The 22,836-nt window shown below is 42.9% G+C and overlaps 1 protein-coding gene and 1 pseudogene across 4 annotated transcripts in view; one reads left to right on the top strand and one right to left on the bottom strand.

The window, feature by feature from the left end:
- Nucleotides 1–22,836, bottom strand: part of CCSER2 (coiled-coil serine rich protein 2) — a 218,514-nt gene that overhangs the window by 178,715 nt on the left and 16,963 nt on the right. For 2 of the 3 annotated variants that reach the window (XM_081105439.1, XM_081105438.1), the window contains exon 2: nt 13,882–13,949. The exons of the other annotated variant lie outside the window; for it this stretch is intronic. The gene's annotated coding sequence lies outside the window, so the exon portion shown is untranslated. The remainder of the gene's footprint in view (nt 1–13,881; nt 13,950–22,836) is intronic. 3 annotated transcript variants of the gene reach the window in all.
- LOC308528687 (N-acyl-aromatic-L-amino acid amidohydrolase (carboxylate-forming)-like) lies at nt 20,281–21,106 on the top strand (annotated as a pseudogene). The gene has a single exon. The product of its transcript is annotated as an N-acyl-aromatic-L-amino acid amidohydrolase (carboxylate-forming)-like (transcript).

The raw sequence follows: 22,836 nt of genomic DNA, 5'->3' as shown, positions 1-22,836 counted from the left end.
CAGTGACTGAACTGTTTGGCTTTGGGAAACAGGAAAGGATTCTCCCACCTCGGGTGCGGGGTTGGAACCTCTTCCCCTACTTGTGGAGCCTCCCAGACTGCTCAGTCCTGTGGGGTTAGCAGCACAGAGGAGCAGGCCAGGTTGGGGCTGTGGGGGCTGCACTGAGGAGAGTTAGAGGACTAGTGGAGCTGGGAATGTCAGCCCCCATTTTGCTGAGATCAGCAGCCTGGAGAGATCCGAGTCCTGCACGGGGCTGTTTTCTAACCCCTCCTGCTTGGACCTGTGGCATGCGGGCACTGGTTCCACGCAGAGCTGGGATTTTTGAACTGTATCCCCTGAGAAGACTTCTATCAGGGAGATGGATAAGCAAGTGTTGGTTGGGCTTTGTAACTGCACTGTGGGGAGGCTGATCCGAATTCCCTGCGAGTTCAGCCAGGCAGCCGTGGGAAGGCGAGACAGAACCTGACTTCCTGCCCTGAAGGATGCAAACACCACTCCCAAAAGGAGACTGGTTTGCTTTGTGAAGTCCCAGATGCCCTCACTGGGTACCCTCACCGGTCGCAGTTCTGTGGGGGAAAGGGAGCAGCTCAGAACCGGCCATTCCAAGTGTGAGACCTCAGAGGTTACTGTCTGGGACCAGGAGGAAGTGCTTATTCCTCCTTCAGGCTGGGCTGGCAACATCCTCACCCAGAGACTCTTTCCCTCAATCCCCCTGAGCCCAGGGCAGCTGGAACTGCTCCTGCAGAGAAGACTGCAGGCTGGACTCAGCCTGAGCCTGCAGCAGGACACCTTAGGGGAAACTCGAATTGGAGTCTCTGGTAGAAACTGAGGAGTTTGGCTTTGAAGCAGAGACTAATTTCCCCTCATGGCGTGCCTGACTGTAATCTCTAAGCAGGGGGGCCGGGCACTAGCCAGAGCTAGGCTAGCCTGGGTCCACCCTAAAGACTTTGTTCTAAAGGCACTGGAGGAAGACAAGGCAACTTCAGGGGGAAGAAGTAGCTGACAGGTGGAGGCAGAGCTCAAGGAACCTCAGAACCACCACCGACCTGCCCCCAGCTCTAAACGAAAAGAAACCAATCCATTCACACAGACTGGTCCCTCCCATGAACACACAGGTCTAGCAGAGGCAGACACAAACAGTGAACAGAGTGGTGACTACACACAGGCAGCCCAAGACCAGTTACATACAACATCTGACAGCAACCTGCATCTGAAACCCACCCAAAAGAACCTAAAGGACTCATAACCATCACAACCAATGTTGGGCCTCAGTCCACACCGGAAATCGAACCAACTAAACAAACGACACGCCCAAAGGTGGCCCAGTAGGCCCCTGACCTGCTGGGAACAAGCCTGCCTTGAGGGAAGCCCCAGGATACCATCACATACATAGTAATAAAGGTTTACCTCTAAAGACACCCAGCCTGAAGGGTTAATAATTGTGCCTTAGCCCATCAAGACACCTCAAGATGGCACCTGCACAGCAGTTTACACACCATGGTCCGGATTGAGCCTCATAGTAACCCAGCCTGAGGGTCAATCGCAACCAGGAAAGGGCCATCAGCAATCAAGACCTAATTACAACAGGAAGGTCCAAACAAACCACACAAGAATCACTCCTAAAGCACCCAGGTGAGGAGATCAAGGAGACTGCACTTCTGGAACACCTACAAGTCACCCCACCAAGACTGGGAGCAGAGAGTTACTATCTGAAACACAGACATAAACACAAAGAGACAGTAAAATGGGGAGATAAAAAAATAAGCCCCTAATTAAAGAACAGGAGGAAAGTCCAGAAAAAGAGCTAAATGAAATAGAAGCATGCAATTTTATCAGACAGAGAATTCAGAATAATGTGAGAACAATAGCATGAAGAATATAGAAACCATGAAAAAATAATCAGTCAAAAATGAAGAATGCCATATCGAAATACAGAATACACTGGAAGGAATTCCCAGTCAATGGGACAAAACAGAGGGTAGGATCCGTGAACTACAAGACAAAATAGAAAAAATAAATCATTCAAACAGAACAGAAAAAAAGACAAAATAATTAAAAAGCAGGAGGATAGTTTAAAGGAACGTTAGGACAACATGAAACTTAACATCCGCATCATAGGAGAGGAAAATGAACAAGGGATAGAGAACCTGTTTAAAGAATTAATGACAGAAATAATGACCTAGCCTGGTTAAGGAAAATGTGACAGAAGTTCAGAAAGCACAAAGTCCCAAACAAAATAAACACAAAGAGACCCACACCAAGACACAGCATAATTAAAATGGCCAAGGTTAAACACACAGAGAAAATCTTAAAGGCAGCAAGACAGAAACAGTCAGTCACCTACAAAGGAGTGCCCATAAGGCTATCAGCAGATCTCTCAAGAGAAGCAAGTCAGAAATTGGCACGAATATTCAAAGTAATGGAAAGCAAGAACCTGAAATCAAGAATGCTCTATCAAGCAAAGCTATCATTTAAAATCTAAGGCAAAAGAAAAGAGCTTACTAGATAAAAGAAGACTAAAGGCATTCATTACCACCAAAATAGCATTACAAGAAATGCTAAAGGGAAGAAGAAAGAGAGAGAAAGAGAGAGCATAAAAAATGGCATTAAATAGCTTCCTATCAATAATAACCTTAACTGTAAATAGATTAAATGACCCAATCAAAAGACATCAAGTAGCTGAAGAATATAAAAACATGACCCAACTATTTATGTCTACAAGAGATCCACTCAGAACAAAAGACTCACACAGAATGAAAGTGAAGGGATGAGAAAAAATAATTTCCATGCAAATGGGAACAAAAAGAAAAGCTGGGTAGCAATACTCATATCTGAAAAAATAGACTTCAAAATGAAGGCCATCACAAGAGACAATAAAGTTCACTACATAATACCAAAGGGATTGATCCAACAAGATGCTATATCCCTGAAAACATATATGCACCCAATATAAGCGCACCTAAATATCCTATATAATAAAAGGGTAATATGCAAATTGACCCTAACAGCGGAACTACAGGGAACAACTAGTTGCTATAACACTCACTGACCATCAGGGGGCAGACGCTCAATGCAGGAGCTGTCCCCTGCTAGTCAGTGCACTTCCACAGGGGGAGCTCCACTTAGCCACAAGCCGGGCTGACAGCTGCAAGCACAGCAGCTGTGGCGGGAACCTCTCCCGCCTCCTCAGCAGCGCTAAGAATGTCCAACTGTGGCTTAAGCTGTTAGTCGGACATCCCCCTAGGGCTCCTGGGCTGTCAGAGGGATGTCAGACTGCCAGCTTAGGCCCACTCGCCCAGGGAGCAGGCCTAAGCCAGCAGGGGGACATCCCCCTAGGGGTCCTGGACTGCAAGAGGATGCAGGCCTTAAAAGTACATATGTCATCATTCCATTTATAGGAAGATAAAACTTCCACTTCTGCTTTGGATGTAGACAGCTGCAATGAAATATTCAAAGTGATGAACAGCAAGGACCTACAACCAAGATTACTCTACCCAGCAAAGCTATCATTTAGAATTGAAGGTCAGATAAAGAGCTTCCCAGACAAGAAAAAAACTAAAGTTCATCACCAACCAAACCAGTATTACATGAAATGTTGAAGGGTCTTTTTTAAGAAAAAAAAAAAGATTAAAAATATGAACAATAAAATGGCAATAAATACATATCTATCAACAATTGAATCTAAGGGGAGTTATGGGGGGAAAAAAGAGGAACAACTGTAATAATCTGAACAATAAAGATTTAATTTATAAAAAAGCAATTGAATCTAAAATCAAAATAAATGGACAGAATGACGAATCTCAGAAGGAAGGGTGGGTGGGGAGAAGAGATTAACCAAAGAACTTATATTCATATATGCACAACCCATGGACACAGACAATAGGTTAGTGAAGGCCTGGGGTGGGGTGGGAACTGGGTGGAAGGGAGTATTTGGGGGGTGGGGGGGTGGCAACATCTGTAATACTCTCAATAATAAATATTTTTTAAAAAATCTTCACACTAGTTAACAGCATTTAATCAATATCCAGAGTACTGATACTGTTTCTAAGATGCAGGGGAAAAGCTAAAAAGGAGGTTAAAAATAAAAAAAAAAATGGTGGGGCCCTGGCCAGTTTGGCTCAGTGGATAGAGCATCAGCCTGCAGACTGAAGAGTCCCTGGCTCGATTCCAGTCGGGGGCACATGCCTAGGTTGCAGGCTTGATCCCTGATGTGGGATATGCAGGAGGCAGCCAGATCAGTGATCCTCTCTCATCACTGATGTTTCTCTCTCTCTCCCCTCCCCGCCTCTCTGAAATTAAAAAAAAAAAAATGGTAGGAACAATAGTTGGAGCAAGATCCAACAGGATATAAGAAAAAGGTAAGCTTACAGTCCTGTTTTGAGAACTGGAATGCTAAACAGGAAAACAATGCAGAGGTTCTGATTTACAGCTGAGTCAAGAAAAAGGTTACAGACTTACAAGCACATTGCTCAGGGCTCAAGCCCTGGAACACTGAACTGTGCAGCTACACTAGCCACACTGACTGCAGGCCCCACTCCCCACCTCAGTCAGGACTGGCTGAGACTGCAGGGTGTGGGAACTGTGCTTGCAGCTAAATGAGACTGGAGAAAGCAGGGACTAGGTCTTACTAAATATGAGCAAACTCAACCAGCAAGAGCATGGGGAACTTGGGCAATACAAATAATCTCAAAAATATAGTATATGAAAGTTATATAATCAATATCTTAATTAAAACCTGTTTTTAAAATTCTCAGCATCTAGCACAGAGTGTGACACATCACAGACATCAGTGTATACAAATGAATGATGTTTTGGGGTTGGCTCGGGCCTGTGGAAAGTAGGCTATGCAGTGTCTCCCTGACCTAGGCCAGAAACTCTCCTTCCTCTGGGACCAGGAAGATGGAAGGACTTAATTGTCCGTGCTGAAGACAAAAGGGAAAACATGACTGTGAGGGACCTAAATGATAATAGCTAACTTTATTAAGAACAGTACGTACATAGCATTATGCTAAGCAGTTTATAAGAATTATCATATCTTAACTTCATTATAACACAGGATGGGTACATTTACTTCCATTTCAGAGATGAAGAAACTGAGGTTTGCAAAGTAAGTACCTTGTCCAAGTTCATACAGATAATAAAGAACCAAAACTACTGAAGCCAACTCAGTGGCACTCAATATGGTGAGGAGGGTAGTAGAAGCAGCCACAGAAATAGCAACAGCAACGGCAGCTAACTGTTTTATAGCTCTTACCATACCTTAGGCCAGCGGTCACCAACCGGTAGTCCGTGGAACACTGGTGGTCCATGAGGTCTGAAAGATTGGCGACTGCTGCCTTAGGCAGTATTCTAAGGGTTTGATATATGTTAACCTATGTAGCAACTACTTTATGATGTAAATATAATCTGTACTTTACAAACAAAAAAACTAAATACAGAGGAGTTAAGTACTTTTCCCAAGGTTACACAACTAATAAGTAGTGGGACCAGGACTGAAATTTAACTATTGCCCTAATGGCCTCTCTCCAATTCATTTTCTTAAGCTGCACTCAATAAACCTATGTTTTCAAACTGCTCATTGAAAGATTCAGTTGGTGATAAGCAGGCAGGCTAAACAGCCATCTCAGATGGTGAATAAAGAAAAACTGAATTTCTTTAAGGAAAGGGGGATGGGGGATGAGGATATCCCAAGGGAAGGGCTACACAGCACTGAGCCAAAGGGTACTGGGTCCATGATGGCAGCAAAAATAGACTTAGGACAGCGAAGCAAGGAAGGCATAGAAGAATCAACAGGCAAGCCTAGGCTGCTTTGGCTCACTGAGAAGTCTGAGAAAGGGGGGTCTTAAGGGAGACAGGGGGTGAGCCTGGGACGAGCTGCTGGTGCTGCCCATTACTCCCCTGGTTGCAAGTCTCCTGTGTCCCTTAGAGATGAGGGAATACATGCCTGTGGGGGAAGGAGAGGAGGCGGGAATGGCACAGCCATGCTCCTTGGAGGGAGAATGCACACTAGGTTCTTTGCCCTGAGCATATTTATCTCTTCCTTGCAGGTGGGAATCTTAGGGGAGCTCTCAGGGGAGGGTCTCAATAGAACAGTCATCAACCTTTAGGGGTGCTCTTTCAGGGTCATGGTCTCCACTGTCTTGGTCGGTGCCAGGGCAGGAGGTCATTAGTCAATGAGGCTGGTCCTGAGGCAGCCAAGGCCCTCACTTGTCTGGTTGTGCTGCTTTTCTGACATCAACTTATTGTTTTATAACAAGCAAGTTTTGTTGTAAATGAAAATACTAGAATAGAACTGACTACCCCATTCTTTTCCCAGTACCTTCTCCACTGCTGGAAGAGACAGCCGAGATCATGGAGGTGAAAAACTGCAGGAAAAAAATATGTAACTGAAGTGTTTAGTTTTGTAATGAGTAGGGAAGGAAACAATCAAATTTAACAATAAAAAATATTCAAGAACTATTCATGGAACACAAATCAGAAAATTTGTTTCTATAAGTATAAACTTGTATAGAATAGAAAGAGAGAAAAAATATTTAAGAATTATTTAAAGTAACTATAAAGCCTATTTCAATGAAAAAAACAAAGAATAATCTATTTTTTAAGAAATCAACACTTCAGTTAACTTTTAGAAGAATATGAGGAAAAGGGTGGGGGTTGACAAAAGAAAGCTGAAGAAGATGCTCAATTTAACTCTGAGAGAAAAAAATATAGCCACCAAACACAAGTATGAAAAATTAGAAGAAAAAAGTTACCAGAGCCTCCTGAAAAACAGTAACAATATAAAAATTACACATTTCAAAATAGAAACAAACTCATAGATACAGAGAGCAAACTGATGATGACCAGAGATGGCTGGGGTGGGAGGATGGGTGAAAAAGGTGAAGGGGAATAATAGGTACAAACTTTGATTATAAAATAAATGAGTCATGCAGATCTAATGTACACATCACAGGGTTTAATAGCCTATATAATAAAGAGGCAATATGCAAATTAACCCTCACACCCTCACAAGATGGCTGCCTACTACCAGGCCGGCAGGGGGGTTAGTGAGGGACGACCAAACGACTGAACAGCAGGCTGCGTGGGGCAACCAGGCCAGCGGGGGGGGGGGGCAGTTGGGGGCAACCAGGCTGGCAGGGGGGTGTAGTTGGGAGTGACCAGGCTGGCAGGGGGGGCAGTTAGGACCAACCAGGCCAGCAGGGAGGGGGGAGTTGGGGGAGACCTGGCAGGCAGCAGGGGGCAGTTAGGGGCAACTAGGCCAACAAACAGAGGCAGTGAAGGGCGATCAGGCTGGCAACGGGGGGCAGTTAGGGGTGGCCAGGCAGGCAGCAGGTGAGCGATTAGGAGCCAGCAGTCCAGGATTGTGAAAAGGATGTCCAACTGCCAATTTAACCCTCACACCCACACAAGATGGTGTAAACCGGCAGTCATACATCCTCCGAGGGGTCCCAGATTGGAGAGGGTGCAGGCTGGGCTGAGGGGAACCCACCCCCCGTGCACAAATTTTGTGCACCGAGCCTCTAGCAGTCAATAATATTGTAATGGGAGGAAGAACCATGATGGCAGCATACGTAAAGGCACATCCTCCCACAACCACATTAAAATTACAACTAAAATTCAGAACAACCATCATTCAGAACTACCTGAAATCTAGATGAATGGAAACCCTGCAACTAGAGACTAAAAGAGGAAATCACACTGAGACTGGTAGGAGGGGAGAAAGCACAGAATGGGCTGGTCTGACACCCACTGTGCTGTTTTTTTTCATTGTTGTTGTTGTTTTAAACATATCTTTATTGATTTCAGAGAGGAAGGGAGAAAGGGAGAAACATCAGTGATGAGGGAGAATCGCTGATTGGCTGCCTCCTGCACATCCCCTACTGGGGACCAAGACTGCAACCCAGGCATGTGCCCTTGACTAGAACCAAACCCAGGACCCTTCAGTCCACAGGCTGATGCTCTATCCACTGAGCCAAACCAGCTAGGGCCCCACTGTGCTGTTTTTAATCGAAGGCATGTCTTGGCTATGGAGGCCTCCCATGAGGAGTAAGAGGTCCCTGCCCCACACCAGAATAGTCAGCCCAGCGTTCCAGAGTTGGGAAAAGAAGGCCCTGTAACTTCAGGCTGTAAAAACCAGCGGGGATTGAGGATGAGAAGGCAGCTGAAGACACAGGCAGTTTCTCTTAAAGAGCTGGTGCATGGACTTACTTGGACTCCCTCCCTCTGAGCTCCAGACCAGGGACAGCAGCTTGAAAGCATCCAGGGACATACAGGAAGGAACTAAATTGTCTAGCATCAGGGCAAGAGGTGGGGCAGCTTTCTCCAAGACAAAAGTGGTTGCAGAGGTCACTGTTTCTATGCTGAAACCTCCCCCACCACAGAGCTGACTGGCAGGCACCATATCTGAGTTTCCATCAGCCTGACCCACACTGTTTGCCCCACCCTGGTGATTTCCCCCTTGACCTTTTCCTCCCTAAAGATAACATTTAGGCCTCAGTTGTATTTTAGCTCCAAGCCCAGAAAAGCAGCACGACCAGACAAGTGAGGGCCTTGGCTGCCTCAGGACCAGCCTCATTGACTAATGACCCCCAACCCTGGAACCCACCAATTTGCAGCCCCACCTAAGCTGTCTGCAGTGGCTTTTCCATCTGAATGACCTGTCCTGGCTCAGGCTTCAGATTTTCCTAAAATCTCTCAAATAAGTAGCAGCTGGACTCAGTGTGCCCCATACCTCTGGATAAGTGGCCCCAGGCCCAGCACTAGCAACAGCTTGCCAAGGTTCACAGGTTGGTATCTCCTGAGAACCTCCAAGCCCAGAACAAGTAGCAGCCACCTGCAGATCACTCTATTGTGCCAGAAGGCCCAGGCAGAGAATAGGCAGTGGCTGACTTTATACCTCTCATGAGGCCCCAGAATCAGTGCACCCAGTAGACAGCTTCAGACCATAGCAGGTTAACTCTAACACATCCACAAGCAACACACTCAAGGGGCAGACTGAGTGAGCACCAAAGCCCCACTGAGGCAAGTCCTGCTGCATAGGGGTGTCTCCTGCACAGCAGCTCTTCTGCTGTAGTCACATCTGGTCCTCACAGCCCATTGGCCTGGGGGGTCATCTCCTCCCAGTGATGCCAATAGCAATCAAGGCTCAACTACAACAGGACAGTACACACAGACCACACAGGGTTGCAACTAGAGTACCCAGCTCAGGTGACCAGGGAAGCTAAGCCACTGGGCCCTACAGGACATCTACTACACAAGGCACTCTGGGAGACATAGCTGCTCTACCTAAAACATAGAAACAAACACAGGGAAGCAGCTAAAATGCAGAGACAAAGAGAAATGAAAGAACAGAAGCAATCTCCAGAAAAAGAACTAAATTAAATGAAGCAAGCAAACTACTGGATACAGAGTTCAAAACATTGGTTATAAGGTTGCTCAAGGATCTTAATGAGAGCTTCAAGGAACTTAGTGAGAATGTCAAGGAACTTAGAATTTCAAGGTTCTCAGTGAGAACACCAAAGACATGAAAAAGGATCAGTCAGAAATGAAGGATACATGAACTGAAATGAACAAAAATTTACAGGGAATCAAAAGCAGGTTAGAGGATTCTAAGAATCAAATCAGCAATTTGGAATATAAGAAAGCAACAAACAACTAATCAGAGAGCAAGAAGAAAAAAGAATCCAAAAATATGAAGGTAGTGTAAGAATCCTCTAGGACAGTGGTTCTCAACCTTCCTAATGCCACAACCCTTTAATACAGTTCCTCATGTTGTGGTGACCCCCAACCATAAAATTATTTTCATTGCTACTTCATAACTGTAATTTTGCTACTGTTACAAATTGTAATGTAAATATCTGATATGCAGGATGTATTTTCAGTGTTACAAATTGAACATAATTAAACATAGTGATTAATCACAAAAACAATATGTAATTATATATTGTTTTCCAATGGTCTTAGGCGACCCCTGTGAAAGGGTCGTTCAACCCCCAAAGGGGTCGCGACCCACAGGTTGAGAACCGCTGCTCTAGGACAACTTCAAGCATACTAACATTCACATCATGGGGGTGCCAGAAGGAGAGGGGAGAGAGCAAGAAATTGAAAACCTATTGAAAAAAATAATGATGGAAAACTTCTCCACCTGGTGAAAGAAATAGAACTACAAGTCCAGGAAGCTCAGAGTCCCAAACAAGAGGAACCCAAAAAGGCTCACACCAAAACACATCATAATCATAATGCCAAGAGTTAAAGACAAAGAGAGAATCTTAAGAGCAGCAAGAGAAAACCAGTTAGTTACCTACAAAGGAGCTCCCATATGACTATCAGCTAATTTCTCAACAGAAACGTTGCAGGCCAGAAGGGAGTGGCAAGAAATATTCAAAGTGATGAAAAGCAAGGACCTACAACCCAGCAAAGCTATCAGATATACAGCTTCATAAACAAGAAAAAAACTAAAGGAGTTCATCACCACCAAACTAGTATTATATAAAATGTTGAAGGGTCTTTTTTAAGAAAAAAAAAAGGAATTAAAAACAACAAAATGGCAATAAATACATATCTATCAACAATTAAATCTAAAATTCAAAATAAAAGAGCAAGGAATCTAATGAACAAAATAAACTGATGAATAAAATAGAACTAGAGGCATGGAAACATTGAACAGACTGGTAATATCAGAAGGAAAGGGGGTGGGGGAAGAGATTAACCAAAGAACTTATATTCATATTAGTGCCCTGGTGCACAAATTCGTAGACAGTGAAAGGTAAATAATTAGAAGGTGGCCGGCAGGGCGGGACTGGGCAAGACAGGCTGGATACGCTCTGGAGCCAACTTCCTGCGACCCTCCCCAGCCAGTTGCACTTGGGGCGTTGCCTCAGCTCAAAGGGCGTCTGCAGTGTGAGCAGGGTCCCTCCGGCAGGTGAGGTCCCTCAGCCTCGCCTGCGGGGATTGGGCTGAAACCAGCTCTCTGACATCGCCCGAGGGGTCCTGAATTGCAAGAGGGCAGTTCTCAGGTGATGCACCCGGAATCAGGCTCCCACCTCTCATGAGTAATCCCATCCCAAACAATTACTTATTCTAGCACTTTCCATAGAACTTTCTGATAATGAAAATATTCTATATCTTTCCTGTCCAATACAGTAGTCACTAGCCACATGTAGTTATTGAGTACATATGGTGAGGGTGACTAAGGAACTGAATTTTTATTTTTATTTAATTTTAACTCATTTAAATAGTTACATGTGGCTAGAGGCTATCATAATACACAAACAAACAAAAAAAGAATTTATCCTCTCTCCTGTCTTTTCAAATCTTGCTATTATTTCTAGAAAAAAAAAAGCCTGTTGTTTATTTTTATTCCATTTTATAAATCACAAAATGTGCCTGAGGAAGACAGATAAGCCTTGAAAAAGAGATAAATCAGATAAAAATAGCTTCTTATAAGAAACTTTTAAATAAAACTAGATGTAATAAATAAAAGTTACAAGAGTAAGAAGAGTACAAAGAGTATCTGTATAGTCTTTATCCAGATTTACTTGTTGTTAATATTTTATGCCATTTGGTTACCATTTGCTCTCTTGCATAAAATATAAAAATATGTATTTCCATATGTATTTCTTAAGAATAAGAATTTTTTTAATGTAACCACTATACAGTTATGAACTTGACTAAATTTAGCATTGATGCAATAATTTAATCTACCATTTGTATTTCAGTTTCTTTCAGTATCGAAACCAAAAGTTATTGCAGGCTATTGAAGTCTCACTTACCTTTAGTTGGAATGACATTAATAGTTCTGACCATGACATTTTCTCCTTTATTATTAAACTAACTATAAAATACTCTTTATTTGAAACCATCTTGTACCACCTTAACACAACTTTCTCATTACTTTTTATGCCCCCCGAAATCACATCTACACACTCATTTGGCTATAATAATGGTCTAGATATAATTTAATATTCTATTTTTAAAATATCATTTTATAAATATTGCCCACATTTCTATCATTACATTTATTGTTAATGGCTACAATGTATTATATTGAACAAATGTGCTACAAATTATTTAACCATGAATTATAGGACCAAAGATTATGAACATCTTTATCCTTCAATATACCACTTTTAAAGTTACCCTAACAAAATGTATTTACACAAAGGGGTAAGGGTGAAGAAACATGTCACATGATGAAAAATACAGCGTTTACAAAACTAAGAGAACATATGACTGGTGATGTCAAACAGTTTAAAGGGTGTCAGAGAGGGGCAGAACTGGGATCAACAGTTGGAAAAAAAAGAAAAGCAGTTTTAAGCCCAAAATAAGAAAATCTTTCAAACTATCAGAATTACCAAACAAGGCCATAGGCTACCACATAAAACACTAAGCTGCCCATCTCTGAAAGCGTTCAAAAACAAGCTGACAATCACTTGCCAGAGATGGCGAAGACTCTTGGACAGTAGGATTAGAAAATCTCTCAAGTTTCTTTTCACTCGTGTATTCAAATATTCATTATTCACCTGCTATGATCGTAGCAATGTGCTAGGTGCTAGGTATAAAAAAGCTGACAAGACCGGCATGGTCCCTATGGCTTTTGCAATTATGGTCTAGTATAGAAAACAAACAAACAAAAAAAAACCACAAGTACAAATGTAATTACAAATCATAAGACCTGTGAAGGAAACTATGAAATGCTATAGGAGAAAACAGTAGAATGGGCATTAAGGAAGGCATCTTAAGAGGGGCATATTTCAGTTGTGGCCTAAAAGAAGAGGAGCTAGTTATGAAATGAGCACAATGAAAATCTACTGAAGGTTATAACAGGAGAGTGACATGATCTGATTTTTACTTCTAAAAGATCATTCTCACTGTTACATGGAAAATAAGTCAAAAAGGAAAAAACATGGAGGCAGGGAAATCAGTTAAGAAGCTAGATAGGAAGGAGTCCTACCTAAGAAAAGAAATGATGATGGACTAAGTAGGCTGAAGTAGATGGACAGAAAGGAATAGAGTTCAAGATGTGTGGGGAGATAGGAGCTACAGCAATTGGTGAGGAGTTAAATGCAAGAGATGAGAGAAAAGGGAAGGACAGAAATCAAGAATGACTCTCAGGTTTTTGGCCTGGACAGCTAATCAAATGATGCTACCATTTTCTGAGATTGAAAGATTGGAGGAAAGACAGATAAGGAGTACAATGAGAATCCAACTTTAAGACTCCGTGATTTTTTAAATACAAAATTCTATCAAGATCTCTCATGATTGCCGGGCCAGTGTTGCTCAGTGGTTGAGCATCGACCTATGAACCAGGAGTGCACATGCCTGAGTTGTGGGCTCAATCTCCAGTAGCGGGCGTGCAGGAGGCAGCTGATCAATGATTCTCTCTCATCAATGTTGTTTCCATCTCTTTCTTCCTCTCCCTTCTTCTCTGAAATACAAATGTAGTTTTAAAAAATCTCTCATAATTGATTCTCTGTTCTTTAAAAGGCAGTCTGTAATCCTGGCCATTGAGGCTCAGTTTGTTGAAGCACTGTCCCGTACACCAAAAGGTGGTGGGTTCAATTTCTAGTCAAGGCACATACCCAGATTTTGGGAGGCAACTGATTGATGTTTTTCTCTCATATCAATGTTTCTCTCTCTTCCTTCCTCTCTCTAAAATCAATAAAATAAATGAATAAAAATAAAAGGCAGTCTGAAAGGGGGAAGGGGGGAGGAGGGAGGAAATACTTTAAAGGAAACTTGGCAGCTGCTCTCTCCCACCACTATCCAACTCTGCCTTCCATTCACACCAAACCACCCAAGGGTCTGTATCACACCATGATCTTTCAGGATTTCTTACCAGGGAACACACTACTCCCTTGGCTCAAAATGCCATTCACCCACCTTGGTCCATCTTGGTAAATCTCTCTGAAACTTTTTCTTTCTGTCTCACCTCCTTCAGAGTGGAGCTCCTAGGCAGAACAATATAAGCCAAAATGATACACACACCCCACTCTCAACTTCAAAATACTACTATACAGAATGTTCAAATAGATTTTCTACAGTAAGTTACACTAGGTGAGAATCTAGTGCCACCCTCATAAATCCTAAAATCATCAGAAAGTAAATAAAGACCAATACTACAGCAAAAGCTAATGTAAATACATATAATACTTGTGCAAAATATTCACAATACATAAAATTCAATTCTTTTTAAACATGTGCTAAGTCATTTAGAATATAAAGGACTCAAATTTTAAAGTACTTTCTTCTATGAATTTGGACTTTTTAAAATGTTATAAGCAAGACAAATTCTAAAATCTGCTTGAAAACAAAAAAAAAATTCAAGAAACTAAGAGCATTTCTATGGTTATATCTGGTTTCAGAAAATAATGATTCTATACTAAACAACTTGTGGTTATGAAACACATTAGACCAGCGGTTCTCAACCTGTGGGTCGCGACACCTTTGGTGGTCGAACGACCCTTTCACAGGGGTCGCCTAAGTCCATCCTGCATATCAGATATTTACATTATGATTCATAACAGTAGCAACATTACAGTTATGAAGTAGCAACGAAAATAATTTTATGGTTGGGTCACAACATGAGGAACTGTATTTAAAGGGCCAGAAGGTTGAGAACCACTGCATTAGACGATGTAGAAGCACAGTGATTATGTTACCACATCTGCAGCATTAGTACATTAGGCCAATATCTTCCAGGAACATAAATAATGATATCAGGAGTCTCTCCTGGGTATTAACTGACAGCTAAATAGCATCTCTTCAGAGTACTACTCAAATAGATTAGCTTACAATTCCCAATAGCAAAGACCTCATTTCTGCCTATTCAGTCTCAAGATCTTCCTATAGTTAACTGCTCCTAACTGATATTTGACTACCAAGCACCAAGTATTACTTTCAAACTTTTAATCTTTTTTTCTAGCTCATTAAGAAAATGTCCTATTAGATCATTTCTGGCACTTAACCCAGCCAGACTTCTATTTCTATACATCTTTTCTTGCTTTTCCCCTCTAATCCTTATAAATCATACTCTTAATCCTTAAGCAAATTTCTTACAAAAAGCATAAGATATTTACTAACAATGTCATCTAATAAAAATGTTTAGGAAACTGACCTTTAAAGGATAAACAGGGATTAGTGGTGTGGCACCCAAAACTATTTTGCCTTTGGCATTCCTACATAATATAACCAACATACAAGCATGTCAAACTTGTTTGCAATGTCCAGGACCAAGCAGAAGGGGCTTTTTACAATGCTCTGCTCAGGAAATTAGAACCTGGCTCGTAAGAAATAGTGAAGGGAATGGAGAGGAAAGAGCTCCATCAGCAGGACTTGACAGCTAATGGAAAATGAGGAATAGGAGACAGAAGTCAAGATGATTCCTGGGTTTATAACTTAGGTAACTGAGTGACTGGCACCATCAATAATCAAAATGGGAAAATTAGGTGAATGGAAAAAAAACATGTACTTAATTTTTGATGTTCTAAGTTTCAGGTTTTCTTTACACATAATATTAATTGATTTCAGAGAGGAAGGGTTTTCTTTATATATATTTTAATTGATTTCAGAGAGGAAGGGAAAGGGAAAGAGAGATAGAAACATCAATGATGACAATCATTTATCAGCTGCTTCTTGCATACCCCCTGCTGGGGACCAAGCCTGCAACCCAAGCATGTGTCCTGACTGGGAATTGAATAGTGACCTCTTGGTTCATAGGTCAATGCTCAACCACTGGGCAACACTGGCTAAGCACAGATTTTTCTACTAGACAATCAGATGGGCATTCTAAGTAGCAAACCTAAGGACTAGAAGTGCTCACCAGAAAAATGGGCTTAGGAAATGAACACAGAAAGGAAATCATGAAAAACATGTGTTCAAGAAAGCATGGCAGAATGAAGAAAAAAACAGAAGTCAGCCTGAAACCTCAGGAAGCATGAACATTAAGGGATAGGAGTCAGTAAAGATAACTGAGAAAGAATCTATACCAGGGGTGGGCAAACTTTTTGACTCGAGGTCCACAATGGGTTCTTAAACTGGACTGGAGGGCCGGAACAAAAGCATGGATGGAGTGTTTGTGTAAACTAATATAAATTCAAAGTAAACATCATTACATAAAAGGGTACGGTCTTTTTATTCAATAGTTTTATTCATTTCAAACGGGCCGGATCCGGCCTGCGGGCCGTAGTTTGCCCACGGCTGATCTATACTAATAATAGAGGAATATGCAAATTGTCTGGGATGCCATCATAGTAACAGTAATGATCATACAGCAGGTTGCGTGGGGCAACCAGGCTGGCAGGAGGGTTAGTGAGGGACGACCAAATGACTGAACAGCAGGCTGCGTGGGGTGACCAGACCAGCGGGTGGGGAGTGGGGGGGGAAGGGGGAGAGGGGAGAAGTTGGGGGCGACCAGGCCAGGAGGAGGGGCAGTAACAGGCGACTAGGCTGGCGGGGTGGGGAGAGGGGCAGGGAGTTGTGGGCAACTAGGGTGGCGGGGGGGCATTTAGGGGTGATCAGGCAGGCAGGCAGGTGAGCAGTTAGGAACCAGCAGTCCCTGATTGTGAGAGGGATGTCTGACTGCTGGTTTAGGCCGGGATCGGGCCTAAGCTGACAGTCGGACATCCCCCAAGGGGTCCTGGATTGGAGAGGGTGCAGGCTGGGCTGAGGGGACCTCACCACCCCCCATGCACAATTTCATGCACTGGGCCTCTAGTAAGTAAAAAAGAGAAATAAGAGTGATATCACAAAGACAAAAAAAGAGGAGTTAAAAACATGGGCATGATCATATAAAAAGTCCACAATGGATTTAATAATTAGGAACTATAACCAGGATACAATTTCAGTAAGTAGAGGAAGCAAGAATAGAACCACTCAAGATTGCTGAGGCTATTTCAGGGAGGGGGAATGGCTCAAACAAACAAGGCAAAAAAGGTAAAGTGTGAAGTGTGTTTAGAATAGAATGTAGAAGAGTTTTGCTGGAATGGAAGGTTCACAAAGCAGAAAACAAGAAAGGAAGTTTAGGCCAATGACTGCATTCCACATTTTATTCTACTTTTAACTTTATTCTGTGAGCAGGAAGAAGAAAGTCAGGTAGCTTTTCTTTTTTTTTTTTTAAAGATAACTACTGTGGTGACTAGCCTCAATTATGAACTGGAATGACAACAGAGTTAAGGCAGGGCAAGCTATTAAGCAGTCCTAAAATTACATAGTAATAAAGGCCTAAGTGAGGCTGGCAGTAGCCAAAGTAAGAATTAAGGGGTACATGAAAAGATATTCTATACTCCTTGGGTGCTCTAGATATCCCACTGTCCCAATATTATTATACTTACCACATTGTATCATAATCATTTTTGGACTGGGACCCTCTTTCATTCAACCTTTCATCACTAGTACTAACAAGTCAGAAACACTAGAAGTGGCCAAAAAGTGTTTGCTGAATTATAGTAGAACTCAGTAATGATAATATATATTAAGTGAGACTTAAAGATACTGCCAAGAATATGCAGATTACATGATACTGTAGATAGAAAACCCTAAGGCTCCACCAAAAAACTACCAGATCTAATAAATGAATTTGACAAAGTAGCAGGATATAAAATTAATATACAGAAATCGGTGGCATTTGTATATACCAATTATGAACTCTCAGAAAGAGAAACTAAAAAAACAATCCCATTTACTATTGCAACAGAAAATAATAATAAGGTACCTAGGAATAAGCTTAACTAAGGAGGTAAAAGACCTGTACTCAGAAAACTATAGGGCACTGAAGAAAGAAATAGAGAAAGACATAAACAAGTGGATTCATGTACCATGTTCATGGATTGGAAAAATTAACATCATTATAATGTCTATACTACCCAAAACAATCTACAGATTTAATGCAATTCCTATTAAAATACCAATGGCATACTCCACAGAGCTAGAGCAAGTATTCCAAAAATTTATATGGAACCAAAAAAGAATAGCCTTAGCAACTTTGAGGGGGAAAAAACAAAGTTGGAGGGATCACCATACTGGGTATCAAACTATACTACAAAGCCGCAGTAATGAAAACAGCCTGGTACTGCCCTGGCCAGTGTGGCTCAGTTGGCTGCGCACTGTCCTATGCACCAGGAGGTTGCCATTTCCATGCCTGGTCTAGAGTAACTCCGAGGTTGTGGGCTCGATCCTCGGTAGGGAGTGTCCAAGAGGCAGCGGATTGATGTTGTCAAACAAACTGGTACTGCTATCATTACAAGCACATAGATCAATGGAACAGAACTGAGAGCACAGGTTTTTATGGTCAATTACTATTTGATCCAGGAGGCAAGAGCTTGTAATGGAGTAAAAAGAGTCTCTTCAATAAATGGTGCTGGGAAAATTGGACAAGTACATGCAAAAAAATGAAACTAAACCACCAACTTACACCATTCACAGGAATAAACTCAAAATATATAAAAGACTTAAATGTAAGTTGCAAAACCATAAAAATCCTAGAAAATAGGCAGTAAAATCTCAGACATCCATCATAGCATAATTTTTGCCAATACATCCCCTAGGGCCATGGTCGTCAAACTGCAGCTCACGAGCCACATGCGGCTCTTTGGTCCCTTGAGTGTGGCTCTTCCTAAGCCTTAGGAGTACCCTAATTAAGTTAATAACAATGTACCTATATAGTTTAAGTTTAAAAAATTTGGCTCTCAAATTTCAATTGTTGTACTGCTGATATTTGGCTCTGTTGATTAATGAGTTTGCTGACCACTGATCTAGGGCAGGGGTGGGCAAACTTTTTGACTCAAGGTCCACAATGGGTTCTTAAACTGGACCAGCGGGCCGGAACAAAAGCATGGATGGAGTGTTTGTGTGAACTAATATAAATTCAAAGTAAACATCATTACATAAAAGGGTGCGGTCTTTATTTATTTTAGTTTTATTCATTTCAAATGGGCGGATCCGGCCCACGGGCTGTAGTTTGCCCAAGGCTGGCCTAGGCCCTAGGGCAAGAAAAACAAAGGAAGAAAATAAACAAATGTAACTACATCAAACTAAAAAGCTTCTGCATAGCAGAAGAATCCATCAACAAAATGAAAAGGGAACCCACTGAATGGGAGAACATATTTCCCAATGATGTAGTGGGGCCTTGACTTACGAGTTTAATTTGTTCCATGACCGAGCTTGTAACTCAAATTACTCGTATGTCAAATCAATTTTCACCATTACAATGAATTGAAATGCTGGGCTGATGTTGTGGCGTTCATTGTGACGTTCACTGCGCCAACTAGCAGTGGGGTATCTGAAGCTGGCTTGTAACCCGAATTTTAGCTCGCAACTTAAAGCAAAAAATCGGCCGAGAGACGGCTCATATCTCGAAAAACTCATTAGTCGGGACACTCGTAAGTCAAGGCCCCACTGTATCTGGTAAGAGGTTAATTTCCAAAATACATAAGGAACTTACACAACTCGACACCAGGAAAACAAACAACCCAATTAAAAAATGGCCAAAGGACCTGAATGGACACTTCTCCAAAGAGGACATGCAAACATATGGCCAATAGACATATGAAAAAAATGCTCGAAGTCACTGATCATCAGAGAAATGCAAATTAAAACGACAATGAGGTATCACCTCACATCCGCCAGAATGGTTAGCAGCAATAAATCAATAAAAAACAAGTGCTGCTGAGGATGTAGAGAAAAGGGAAACCTAGTTCATTGTTGGTGGGAATGTAGACTGGTGCAACCACTGTAGAGTTACCTCAAAAAATTAGAAATGAAACTGCCTTTTGAACCAACTTCTGGAAATACAGCCTAATAATTCCGAAATGCCAATCAGAAAGAATATATGCTCCCCTGTGCTCACAGCAGCACTATTTACAATAGCCAAGATATGGAAGTAGCCCAAGTGCCCATCAGTAGATGAATAGATAAAAAAAAGCTGTGGTGAACTTACACAATGGAATACTACTTGGCCTTAAAAAGGAAGAACATGAGGAAAGGAGCTCCGGACTCGGGCACCAGGAGGGAGAGCCCTTGAGTGGGTCAATGGAGGTGGAGGGGCAGTGGCACTCCGCTGAGCTGCCCCCACTCACATCTTTTGACAGACAGCTGAGCTGCCTGGCTGCGACTCTGGGACTCCTCACACCTCAGGGAGCTCACCACCCCACCCCACCCCAGCTCAGCACCAGGCCCTAACCAGGCCCACCCACCGGGCCCTCCATCCACACGGGATGTGCTCGCAGCTGAGCCTCGAGAGCCCTGCGCCGTGTGGCAGTGATCGGGGGCACCCACAGCAATAAGATGTCTGGTGTCTACCTGGCGCAGTACTGGCAGCAGGCCCCGGGGGAGCTGCAGAGACCCAGCTTCTCCGCAGTGCCTGTGCTGGCCAACCCAGCAGCAACAGCCATCTGCCGCCGCTAAGTGGACTGTGACCTCAACCGCGCCTTCACCAGCGCCTTCCTCACTGCCAGGGTACACCCGGATAACCCATATGAGGTGACAAGGGCCCAAGAGCTGAACCAACTGCTGGGGCCCAAGGCCTCAGGCCAGGCCTCTGACTTCGTCCTGGACCTGCACAACACCACGGCCAGCATGGGCACCTGCCTCATCGCGGAATCCACCCACAAAGTCTTTGCGATGCATCTGTGCCGCCACCTACAGCTGCAGAGCCCGGAGCTGCCCTGCCGGGTCTTCCTGTACCAGTTTCCCGGAGAAGAGTTACAGCGTCAACTCCACGGCCAAGAGTAGACTGGGCCTGGAGCTGGGCCCCCAGCCTCAGGGAGTGCTGCGGGCTGACCTTCTCGTCAGGATTAGGGCCTTGGTGGCCGCAGCCCTGGACTTCATCCAGCTCTTCAACCAGGGCACCGCATTTCCTGCCTTTGAGATGGAAGTGTATAGAAAAGTGAGCAGCATGGACTTCCCACGCACAGAGGCCGGGGACCTGGCAGGCAACGTGCATTCTCAGCTGCAGGACCAAGACTTCGAGCCACTGCAGCCTGGAGCACCCATCTTCCGGATGTTCAGCAGCAAGGACGTGCTCTATGAAGGGGAGTCCACTGTGTACCCCGTGTTCATCAATGAGGCTGCCTACTACGAGAAGGACATTCATTGCCTTCCTCCAGACTGAGAAGCTCACGTTCTCTGTGCCCGCCCTGCCCATGCTGGCCGCCACCCCCTCCCCAGCTCCCTAACCCAGACCACACCTGCCCGGCCTCAGCCTCCCACCTGAGGCATGATCCCCAGCTCAGAGGCCCCCTTGCCACCTTCTATATACCATGATCCTTGCCACACACATCCCACCTCCCTGCCTCAGTTTCCCATTCTATAAAGTGGAAGATGTCCAGGGGGGGTGGGGGGGAAAGGGAAGAACATATTACCTTTTGCAACAGCATGCATGGACCTGGAGATTTTTATGCAAATTGAAATAAGCCAGTTAGAGTAAGACAAATACCATCTGATCTCACTTATATGTGTAATCTAATGAATAAAATAAGCTGATGAACAAAATAGAACCAGGGCATGGAGCATGGGAACAGTCAAAGGAGAGTATGGCAGGAGGGCTAGATAAATATTTAATAAAATATTTCCTAAAATACTTCGGAGTATGACTCTCTTAACCATGCTATCTGTATTGCTCATTTGTATATTTTGTACAAATAAAATTGATGTAAAAGCCCAACCAAATGGATCAATCAAAACTAGGTCAATGTTGAAATATTTTTTACTTTACTCCATCATTCATTCAACAAAATGTATTGAGTGATTCTAAGTTTGTGTTGGAGCAAGGGGGACTAAACAAAAAAGCAAATAGAGTAAAATACAGCAATTACTACAACAAAGTAACTGCAAAATGTTACAGGAACACAGGTAACAAAGAATAGAGAATATGATGGAGTAGAGGAATCATGATAAAAATATGCCTAAAAGTCCTAACCGATTTGGCTCAGTGGATAGAGCGGTGATGGCGAACCTATGACACGCGAGTCAGAGGTGACACACGAACTCATTTTTTTGGTTGATTTTTCTTTGTTAAATGGCTTTTAAATATATAAAATAAATATCAAAAACATAAATCCTTGTTTTACTATGGTTGCAAATATCAAAAAATTTCTATATGTGACACGGCACCAGAGTTAAGTTAGGGTTTTTCAAAATGCTGGCACGCCGAGCTCAAAAGGTTCCCCATCACTGGGACAGAGCGTTGGCTTGTGGACTGAAGGGTCCCAGGTTCAATTCCGATCAAGGGCATGTACCTTGGTTGCAGTCACATCCCTAGTTGGGGGTGTGCAGGAGGCAGCTGATTGATGTTTCTCTCTCATCGATGTTTCTAACTCTGTATTCCTTTCCCTTCCTCTCTGTAAAAAAAATCAATAAAATATATTTTTTTAAAAACATATGCCTAAAAGAAAGCTTTCCTAGAAAAAGGAGACATCTATATTGAGTTTTTAAACAGAGGAAGTGCCCTAGTTGGTTTGGCTCAGTGGATAGAGCATTGGCCTGCAGACTGAAGGGTCCAAGGTTCAATTTCAGTCAAGGGCAAACGCCTGGGTTGCCAGCTCGATCGCCAGTGGGGTGTGCAGGAGGCAGCCAATCAATGATTTTCTCTTGTCACTGATGCTTCTATCTCTCTCTCCCTCTGAAATGAAAAAATATATATTTAAAGGGGAAAAAAGTTCTCCAGCAGGGCACACACAGTGTCCATGAAAGGAAAAAATAAGAAAGAAAAGAAAAGAAAAGAAAAGAAAACAAAAGAAAGAAAGAAAGAAAGAAAGAAAGAAAGAAAGAAAGAAAGAGGGAGGAAGGAAGGGAGGGAGGGAGGGAGGGAGGCAGAGGAAGTGATTTAACAAGATACCTACG

The sequence above is a fragment of the Myotis nattereri genome (assembly GCF_964212035.1).
Source record: "Myotis nattereri genome assembly, chromosome: 13".
NCBI classification, from domain to species: domain Eukaryota; kingdom Metazoa; phylum Chordata; class Mammalia; order Chiroptera; family Vespertilionidae; genus Myotis; species Myotis nattereri.
This window is presented reverse-complemented; position numbering and strand designations above follow the sequence as displayed.